Raw genomic sequence first — 9,033 nt, 5'->3', positions numbered from 1 at the left:
GGAAGACCTTTTGCACAACTACCAATGAATGAAAATGAACTACAATAGAAGAAAAATTAACAAAATTTCTCCTCCAACATTAGGTTGCCCCCAAAAAACCTCTTATCCAAATGACTAGCTTGAGCCTACCTATGTAAATTGCGAGTAGAGCAAAGTCATCTGCAGCTTCACGAGGATGCATGATTCTTTCACCTATGTCTACAGGAATGGAGTCAATACCACCATAGATTGTTATGACATCAATCTTGGAGAGGTCTAAATTCATCTCACCTTCTCCACATCCCACGCAAACTGCCAAAAAGTCTTTGGGAACCTGAACATGCTTGGAGGAATCAATTTCACGGCTCAAGTACATCAAAGAAGTTTTATCCAACATATACTTTGACATATTCAGAAACAAATGTTCTTGACATAGGACATCAAGTATTTTTTTCTCACACATGACATGTTCATAATGAAATTTTCTAAAAATGAAAATGTCATACAAACAGACTATCCTATCTGAAAATGGCTTCAACACATCTTTCTTCATATGCATAAAAGTAGTAGGAGCATGGCAAAGACAAAAAATAATAATAAGCCATTCAAATAAACCTGGCCTGGCTTTGAATGTCGTCTCCCCTATATCTCCTTCAACAACTCTACTTTGATGAAAACCACTTCTTGAATCTCATTCAAGGAAATGCTTACAATTCTTCTCGAGCGCCAAAACAAGAGGTGCATCACATGGTAAATGGGTAGGCCAAATGATCCTTTTATTCAACAATCCCTAGATTTTCATCTTAATTTATGTGTTTTCCATCACTAACATCCTGTAATTCCAATATTAGGAAGAAGACAACTTTTGTTGCAACTGTAACTCAGGTCGGACTCCCCTCTTGGAAGGTAATCCCTTTGATTCCTGAAGAATTTCATCAGATTGGTTAACAACGTCAACAAAATTAGTTTTCAAATTTGAATTACAACCATCAAACACTTCATAATCAATATCATTCTCGGGTTTGATCATGAGAAACACAAGATTCTTACTCGAATTCACCAGTCTTTTCATCTGCCCTGCATTAACAATCAAAATATTTGTTTTTTCGTTGTGAGCTCTCACAATATATTCTACTCCATTTTTGAATATGTGATATTTGTTTTCATTTCGATGGAAAATAGTTTTTTTGTCATAAAGGTACAGGCTGCCCAAAATGATGTCACAGATATCTAACGACACAACGTCAAGCTCCACTTCATCTATGAATTTTGTAGTTATTGTGAATTTCAGTTTGCACTTTCTCATAACCTACAATTGCACATTGTCACATACCCATCCAAGTGGATACAATTTATGATGTGGAACGGTTTCCAAATTTAAAATCTTGACAATGTTTTCTGAGATAAGATTGGCCTGAGAGCTGCTATCAAACAGTGTATCAATCTTGTTATGTTTCGATATCACCCTTATGTGAAATAGTTCTATTCTCCTCTTTTCATTTGGAGTTTCATTATGTGAGTTTGAAGAACTAGTGCTGGCAATGGATTCCTTTCCTTGAAACCCCATGGCTGTGATTTTTGTTTCATCACCCGATTCGGATCCCAAATCCTCTTCTTGAGTGATTGCAGTTGTCTTTTCTTTTCCTTTGTTGTTGAATTTCTTTGGTTTCATTTCGGGATGAAGCTTCCAACAATGCACTTCATCGTGTCACTCTTTGGAACAATGTTTACATATTGTCTGCTCTCCTTCTTTTTTCATGGATGCATTTTTCTTCCCCTTGAAACCATTTTCTTTCTCTTTACCCTCAAATGGATTTTTACTACCTTCTTTTGGGGTGTTTTTCCCTCTTATCTCAAGATGTGTGCCTTGCACACACACATCATCTAGATTAATGGGATTAAACATTAAGATAGTATGCCTAAGGTAACTGTGTAAACCCCCTATTTATTTCAGCAAAGTGTCCTGTGATTGCAAATCTACAACTAACATCAAAAGACCTTTTTCTGAAGTCTTGGGAGTAATCTTGCACATTTTGACCTTTAGGCTATCTAAAGTTCTACCAATTCATGATGGCTTTCTGCATATAAGCTATAGGGTAGAATTTTCCTATAATTGCAACAATGAAACCATTCCAATAAATAGAGATATTACTGTGTTTTTAAATCTCCTCTTGGGTCATTGATTTCCACCATACAAGAGATGCACCCTCCATTCTCAAGAAAGCTAACTGAATCTTTATGTCACCCTCTTGAAGGTTTTGAATCCTGTGATAGACCTCCAACTCAAGAATCCAATTATCAAGCTTCTTTACATTCACTTTACCATTATACAAGGGAAACTCAAATTTAACATCAAGTTTTAAAAAAGGTGATTTACTAGTTTCTTTTGAAGAATGATGATGAATATGAGTAAGGGTTGTGTTAGTGGAAGAGTGTGAAGATTCTTTTGAAGAAAAATATGAAGAAGATGGTGGAGAGGGTGGAGGTTTGTCTCCATTCCCATTACCTCCTTTTCCATTACCTCCTCCTGAAGAGCCTTCTCCTTTGGGAGGTTTGGAACTTTCCCCTTGCAATATGTTATTCCTCTCTTCGTAGAGGTCCTTCACCATCTCTATCATATCAAAGAAAGCCTTTATGGTGGTATTCTCATCTTCTGTCATGTTTGTAGCTTCTCCTTCATGAGACATGATATCTGGAGTCTCAATTGCAACTTGAGGCTAAACTGGTGTTGGAGATTGTGGCAACCTTTCTCTTCTTCCCCTTGACCCAACTTCAAGGCTTTCAACCATGTTTCCTTCACCTCTTTTGAGTTTTGACCTTGTAACTATGACATAATCTTGCAAACAATTCCTTCTTTCACAAAGCAAAACCTAGTACTCCAATACCAAATTATCTGATTTAGAATATTAGTTTGTAGTGCTAAGATCTTCCTCAGATTATAAATAAAATGCTTTCATTGTGCTTAAGGATTCATCAATTTTTCAACTGAAATGAAGAGTTTTATGTTAATTTTATGACCAATTTAACATAAACCAGAAAATGAACAACAACATAAACATATACAAAACATCATCAAAAAAAAATTACAACAATCAAATGATAAAGGAGTTCACCCCTCCTGGGCTACGTCTCCTTAGTCCAGCTTCCAATGTCTTCGGCCTCTCTATTATGCTCAAAAGTGTAAAAATCTATGTTTACAATGCTCAAATGCTTTTGAAACCTACTCTAATCTATCCAGAATATCCAAAAATGGCTATCTAGCCTCTTTTTGCAACCAATTTGGTGTAAAACTACCTTAGTTATGAATTATGTCCATCTTTCCACACTTTCCTCCTCCAAATCTAGCTAACTGCCAATTAATTTCATTATGTGAAGCTAATTCTAGCGATTTCGTCGAAATTGGTGGTCCCGTCAACTTCCCCGCCTATCTCGCGGTTAAGGCCGAATGGTCACATGGTGGTTAGGTTTGGCGGTTAAGGCGACAGTTCTAGCAACTCCATCACAAATCGCAATCAACGAGAACTGGCAGTCTTATGGTTTGCGCATGCCACGGGGTGATTTTGCAATTGCGATATGGCAGACTTGCTGGTACTATTAACTATAACTCTTAGTTGCATCGCATCCAGGATCCTTTCGCAAATCGCAATAGGATATCATAAGATTGTGACACGATATCATTTGAATTTTTTTTTTAACTCTTAGACTTATGTTTTATTGAAGGCTTTTAATATAATTGTCTCAACTTCTATTCATATTTGAGAATTTATGTTTCTTTGATCTGTGAATTATTGAATTAAGTTAGACTTGTTCGAGGTTGTGGCAAGGGCCCACCACAAACGTCAACTGCATCATGTAACAATTTCTGTTAAGTAGGAGGTGTGTTTTGAATTCATTAAGTAGAACTGTACTTAAATATTCATTTGCTTTCATTAATGATTTCCAAAAATTTTGTACTGAAAATTGTACTTAAGTTTCCTTTAGTACTTCGTAGATTTGAGTTGAGGTAGCTAGTGTAATGTTTATTGATTTTTTTCAAGCTTTAGGATCATTATTATAAGTATACTCTAGATTTATTAACTTATTTGATCTTTCTCGCGATCTCATGAATGCTGAAGAAGAAGGTTTTAGTTTAGAACAAATTTACGAGAAATGAATTGTTATATTTCTTATTGAATCTTGTGTTCTGAATGGAAGTGTTTTAATTACACATGAATCTATATATTGTTGGCAAGAGTCTCTTGTAGCTTTTTCTCGGTTTGAATGCTTAGAATTGGTTAGGATCAATGTGTCATTCTTTGGTGTAAATTGTGTGTTAATGCTTGGAGAATTTCATGTCATTTACAATATGTTGATTACTCGATTTACTGTGTGATGAATATTTGAGTTGTAGTGTAATGATCATTTGAATAGTTAGCTTGTCATCTATTTGATTTCATAGCAAGCCTTGATTTAGATTTATTTCTGGTCATTGTTAGATAAATCAAAGTTATCTGTTATTTAATTGCTTAGATTTATTTCAAGTTAGAAATCCATAAGTTATGTGCTCAGATGCTTAGTTTGATTTGAATCAAATGGTACATAGGAAGTATCCAGAGTTATTTTGAAAGGAATTGTTGAGTTTACCTTCGATTTGTAGCACCCTAGGGATTAGTTTTTCATAATTGTTTTTGAATGAAGTAGTTGTTATATTGATTTGATAACATAACTTGTGATAGTTCCCAATCTTATCTAAACGAGTTTTTGAGTTAGATGCGTCATAATTGATAATAATTTTAGTTGTGAATGTATAATAGATTTCATTATTAGTAATTCAGATAGTATAATGAAAGAGATTTCTTCACTTCAAAAATTCATGGTGTGATTGTTAGAAATAGAGTTTGAATATTCTGTACTTAATTTTGTACTAATTCTGCATAGGGTAAGTTTGGATCTGAACTGGAATACATTGCAACTCGAAGTTTACGAACTTTGGTTGACAACTCAAATTTAGGGAATTCAACGACATATAAAAACCATTGTCGGGGAGTTGCAAACGGTCCAGGTAATATTTCTCTAAATATTTATGTGTGGTAAGGATTCTACAGGGCAATCAAAGGTCAGAGAGTGTACAGTAAGATGTGAGTGAAGAGCCATGCGTCCACTATGGTGAGTTGCTCCAAAGTCTGGTTATCTTTAGTAAATCTTTGTAGTGTTTCTTTTTTATGCGCACAAGTAGAGGTAGGCCTAGATATAGTAAGGGTAGATTTATTCAAAGTACAAAATCACTTTCATAATTATTTGTTCCCACAAAAACATACCCAACGAATCCCACTAATCATTACGCAGATATCAGATAGGAGGGAGAAATATCTACCACAAAGGTGGCCTCAGTAAAAGGAATATCACATCAAGGAGAGGTAAAACAACCTCAAAGTACAACAAAGTAAGAAAAAACTATCTTAGGAACTGTTATGGGCACACAATTGGTAGTAGTTTCATAGTTAGAGTCAGTAGGAGGAGGACCTCAAAGGGATTTGGGACCTAGCTACATTAGGCCCAATCTAGTCAAATCGTCTTCTAGCCAGAATACTATACCAAAGCTTACTTCTGAACCTGCAATAAAGATGGCCAACAAAGGAGGAGGTGAGGAAAACAGGAATAATGGTAGAAATAATGGTGAGAACAACTTTGGGGACAATGATAGAATTCATACTCTACTCGGTGGGAATAATGATCGAAAATATGGATCAAGAGGGGGACCTGAAGACAATAACGAAGATGCAGAAACTACCTTCGGATTTCCTATTTTGGACATCACCATAAACATTAGTATGAAGAAAATACCCTTGGAATCTCTCTGACTTTTCCATGGTACATCCTCAAAAGACCCTCACTCTTTTCTGTTTTAATTTGATATTCTTTGTAGAAGTTATAGCTCTTATGATAATGCACATAAACTCAAGTTCTTTCCTACCACCTTTAAAGATTCAGCCATGAGATAGTTCATGAGATTGGGAGAGCATACTATTTATTCATGGGACGATATGAAGTCCGTGTTTCTCAAGAAATATTAGGATTACTTTAAAAGCAAAGATGTTAATTATATTTTTAGGATGCAACAGATGGAAGAAACGAGTTTGGAAGAGTAACTTGAAAGGTTCCTTTATAACTATCACATATCTCGAGTGGGTAATCTAGATGAGAGAACCTTTAGGAATTTATTTTTAAAAGGGTTAAGGGAAGAATGCATTGAAACACTAAATCTCTTAAGTTCTGGTTATATCTATAAGAATCCCTTTGCTGAAATATATAAACTATGCAGAACTTATTCTAAAAGTAAAGCTAAGGTACGCAAAAGGATTCGGGACAACTAAAGGGATTATGTGTCTAGGAATTATAAAATAGTACAGGGTGGTGTCACTTGAGTTGAGTTGGGGAACCTCTTGGAAAAATTTAAAACAGAAATACTAAACACCATTAGTGATCAATTGGATACTCTGAAAATTAAAAGAAAATAAGAGGAAGAGAAGGTTTCTTTGGTTGTTTTATGTACTACATGCAGACGAACACATGCTGAAAGAGAATGCCCCATTAATGTGGTAGAATTTTGTGGGATCTGTACACATGAGCACCCCACTGACTAGTGCCCCTCCCTTCCTGGATTACAAGCTATTTACAAAGTGGGGTGGGGGCAGACTAGTGAGTTTCCTCAATCAACTAGGAAACCATCATGGAGGGGGCCAAACAATAATACTTATCAAGACCCTAACATGCAAGGTTTTCCTCAAAATCAACCATGGAATTCTCAACCATTTTATCCCTCATGGCCTACACAACCACCTCAAAATTCACCTTGGAACCAAGGATGGAGAGGGAATCCTTATGGGAGCACCCCCATACCCTCAGTATCAATATCCACCTTACATACCTTATACATCGAATATGCCCCAATTTCATCAAGGATATAACCCAGCTTACCTTCAATAACCTTCGTTAATGCTACCACCTCCAGTACAACAACCCTTGCCCCTACCTCAAAACACTAATTCATTTTCACAACATATGCAACAATATTTTAACCCTCCTCGACAAACATCGTTGCTCACACAATCGATTGCTAATCCCAATAATAGACCTCATCAACATGTATAGAACATTGAGTTGTACTCTTTTCCCACTTATCTTATCACAACCTTTCCCTTAAATGAAATTCAACTAAGGTCTATGAATACTGTTAACAAAAATATCTCAACAGTAGTTATCCGTGAGGAGGATCCTCATGTGGAATCTGAGGATAAAACCATTGAACAAACAGAAAATGAAAAAAATAATTAAATAAAAGAACCACAAGATCTCTTAGAGCCCAAGGAGCTTCCTTTTCCTGAAAGATTGCATATAAAGAAAACCTAAATTCCCACATAGTATGACTTGGAGTCTGAGTTGAGGAATGCCTGCATAAAAATCCCTTTGTTACAAGCCATTAGAGACATTCATATTTATACCAATATTTTTAGGGATCTTTGCATTAAAAATCCTAGAAGGAAAAGGAATAATTATAAGAATATTCAAGTAATCAACCAAATGTCAGAAATGATATCTGGATTACCACCAAAATACGATGACCCGAGGAACCTCGTAGTAACCATAGAAACCAATGGAACTTTTCTGCCTAATACTCTAGTAGATTTGGGGGCAGCCATAAATGCAATGACTGTTGATACTATGACATTATTGCAATTAAAAGAGATAAGACCTACACCCATTGTGTTGGAACTAGTAGATAAGTCCATTGTTAAACTTGTGGGTGTCCTAGAAGATGTGGTGGTAACAATAGCTTCTTGGGAATATCCAATTTATTTTATAGTAATTTCTCCAAAAACTACTAAACTTGGACATCGAATAGTTCTAGGGCGGCCTTGGCTAATGCTGCTATTTGGTGTAGAAATGGGGAAATGACTATTTCTAATGGGTTACAAATGCAAATATTAACTATTTTTCCACCTGCCCAATTAGTTGTTGAAGTACCTCTTTGGTTGGAAAATCCCTATGGGGAAGAATATTGTATGCTTCCCTTGCTGACTTTAGAACAATCAAGAGGGCTTCAAGAATAGTCAGAAGAACATGTTTTGCAACAATTCTTATCTGATATCAGTTGTATAGATTATCATGTTTCTTTTAGTGGTTACCATCATGTTTTCAACAATGAATTTCAGGAAACTTCTCACCTTTCTGTGTTTGCATAATTTATTATTGCAACCTTGGAGGAAAAAAAAATAATTAAATGCCCAATCTGTTGAAATCAGCAGTGGAAAAACATTGTATATTGGTACAGATTTAAGTACAGAACATAGATAATAGGTAGTAAAAATGATTCAAAAACAATCTATAGCATTTGCTTGGTATTATTTAGATATGGAATGGATCCATCCTAATACTTGTATGCACCAGATTTACACAAATGAAGAAATCAGTCTTGTAAGGCAGCCACAAAGACGAATGAACCTAGCTCTCAAAGATGAATCGCAAAAAAAAATTGAGTGAAAATTTCATATACCCCATCTTTGACAGTAAATGGATATCTCCCTTGGTCATGGTTCCCAATAAAAATGGGAAATGGTGAATTTGTATTGACTACAAAGAGTTCAACAAAGCCACCTTGAGGGATTACTTTCCTTTGTCTTTTATTGATCAAGTGCTTGATACTCTATCAAGGAAGAATTATTTCTCCATCTTGGATGGGTATAGCAGCTACAATCAGATCCAAATAGCCCTGGAAGACCAAGAGAAGACTACTTTTACCTATCCATGGGGCACCTATGCTTACAGAGCTCTTCCATTTGGTATGTGCAATAATCCAAATACTTTTCAGGGAGTTGTCCTAGCTATCTTTGTCGATCTTATACATGATTGTGTGGAAGTATATATGGACGAATTCATAGTGTATGGTGATGAATTTTAGCAGGCTCCGGAGAATTTTGAAAAAATATTGATTCTTTTTCAAGAAGCTCATTTGGAGCTTAGTAATATCAAATGTAAAATGATGCAAATTGGGGGGGATTGTTTTGGGTCACCATG

This window comes from Pinus tabuliformis, chromosome 4_2 (assembly GCF_031772625.1).
Source record: "Pinus tabuliformis cultivar Carrire ecotype Pingquan chromosome 4_2, CPIR1, whole genome shotgun sequence".
NCBI classification, from domain to species: domain Eukaryota; kingdom Viridiplantae; phylum Streptophyta; class Pinopsida; order Pinales; family Pinaceae; genus Pinus; species Pinus tabuliformis.
Note: the sequence above shows the minus strand (reverse complement) of the source record.